This window comes from Azolla caroliniana, unplaced genomic scaffold (genome assembly GCF_043228905.1).
Source record: "Azolla caroliniana isolate FFs.n. ecotype wild unplaced genomic scaffold, voAzoCaro1.0.p SCAF_13, whole genome shotgun sequence".
Taxonomy (NCBI): Eukaryota; Viridiplantae; Streptophyta; class Polypodiopsida; order Salviniales; family Salviniaceae; genus Azolla; species Azolla caroliniana.
The window spans coordinates 18229541-18232042 of record NW_028230448.1 but is presented as its reverse complement, the minus strand read 5'-3'; positions in this window follow the sequence as shown (position 1 = coordinate 18232042).

Sequence of the window (2502 nt, the reverse complement as noted above, 5' to 3'; positions counted from 1 at the left end):
ATTGTAGGTCGTGCACAGAGAGAGAGAGAGAGAGAGAGAGAGAGACACAAAAGACCTTCTTATTTCACAAAGAGACAATACAACAACCAACCTTACAAAAAGGTTGCAAGGTCACTATATATAGTGACCGACTTAGGGCAACTACCCTTTATGCTAATTACATAAATGGCCAAAAACGGGATAGTATGAATACGTCCATTATACACATGTATTCGACAGGATGAACCCCAATCCGCCTAGCCTAACACGCGAACAACACAGGAAGAGCAGGTTGAGCGCACCGAGGAAGCGGCATAGGAGCCAAAAGTCGAACCACGACAGGAAAGCCCGAGGCCGAAACGGCGGAGACTGGACAGGAAAGATGGGCACAGATTAGTTAAAGACACAGTTGCAGCCACAAAGATGGCGACTGTGGTCAACAGCCCCGTGGCTACGGAGCCCAACACCACCTTTGAAATAATCCAGGAACCACGGCCAATCATTACGGCCCAGTTGCAGCGGGGGAAAGGCGTATTTACGGCGGAAAGCGAGGTCCTGGCATATCCAGACATTCCGAACACGGCCCATGAGGATCTGTTAGCCAGAGTCAGCAGACAGAGGAACACCGGTATATGCCAAATGGGGATGGAACTACCCTCATTAAATGCGGGCCCTTGGCGAAGTTCATCGGGAACTGGCGAAGGTCAGTATGGGTGCCAAGGATATGGCGATTAAAAATAAAAATGTCTGGAAGACTGTCAAACTGACCCAAGCCAAGCTACAAAAGGTCAATGCACGCATCGCGGAGTTGGAGTGTAACGCGACTACGGTGCAACAGGCAGCTCAACCAACGGCCAACGCCGCTGAGGCCATGAGAGAAGAAATTGAAGCCTAGACCGCCATTGCCTCGAAAGCAAAATGGGTCGTGCAACTGGCGGAATCAGAGATTGACCGTCTCCGCTCCGAACTTCACCAGTCCTCAAACAGAGAGAAGGACATCCGGGCCAACAACGGAAAGGCAGTAAAAACACTTGAAGAGAAACTCGCAGCAGAGGCAGCACAACACACCCGCACGAAAGAAGAAAACGCCAAACTACGCGAGGAAGCGAAAAAATCAGAAGTGGCAATTATGGGACTCCGGGCGTTATTAGACAAAAAGAAAGCATGGTTCGACAAGCAGCTGGTTGGAGAACAAGAGAAGAGGCATCAGCTAGAAATCCGCCTGAAGAATGAAATGGGAAAGCTGGAAGAACTACATTCGAAGGAATCTCAGCTATTGGCAGGAATGAGGAGCACTTATGAGGAAGCGGTGGCGGTTAGTAAACAAGAAATCGAAAACCTCAAGAAATCCATAGAAGAAGCACGCAACCGTTGCCAAGAAATAACAGACAATGTGCGCATACTTCTACAAAAGAATCGGGAGAGGTTTACGACGCAATTAAAATCAGCGCTAGACAAAGGATGGATGGCGTGCGCCGCACAACCAGCGGAATTGCATACGTACGGGGCCGACGAGAAGAACCGAAGGAAAGACGGCCGAGGGTTCTACAAACTCAATGAGGAAAGCATTGCGGCAGTACGCAAGGACCTAGCGCAAGACTATCGCACACTAGCGAACGAAGATTCCGAGGAACTCGCGCAGCTACTAGATGATTTTGGCGACAGTCAGGAGGACCTGTTTCACCAGATCATGCAAGCCGGCAGCACGCGAACAAACGAGGAATCCATCGCGATAGAAGAGCCAGCAGAACCCGGACCACCCACACAAGAAGCCAATGACACCATGGGAAGCCCTCCCGAGCAAGTAGGGGAACCACACAACGACGCGCCTACGGGCCCTACGTCGTCCTTGGACCCGGACACCGGAGCAAAACCAAACATCAGGGCCGTTTTGCAGGAAGATTAAAGGGGTGGGTCCGACGTTCCATGGCACTGTCCCACAGCCATGCCAGGTGTTGTCCGCCGGAATAGTAACCGACAGACAAGAGCGCAGAAATATAGAATATAGTAATATTGTAATGCATGTAAATGGTTCACGGGGGAAGCATGAACGGCTAAAAGACCCTACATATATAAAGGGCAAAAATCCTCTAATAGAGGTAGCGTGTAATTTTAAATGTGAAAGGCGTATCTTAATAGAGTTCTATCTTCTCTAATCTCTGTCCGCATCTGTTGTTAATCTACTGTGTGTCTGTGAGTCTTGGTGGCATAGCATAGTCGTAAGAGTGTAGGTGTGAGTAACAGTGTGGTTGCTAGTGCATTGTCTAAGGAGGTCGGTTGTAGCCGTCTCCCTTATATGCTACTAGGTTACGGGCGGTATCCCACTAAGTATTACGCTACGACGTACCATTCGTTGCAACACAGTCACCTTGAGGTCTAGGTCGAAGGACTGACCGTAGACCGTGTTCCTAATCGGTAACAGCAATAGAGCCGGTATTCCTCTTGCTGGATCCCTAACTCTTCGATGAAGTCCTTCATCCATAGTATTTCCTTGCCGGCTTCCACAACCGCCATGTACTCCGC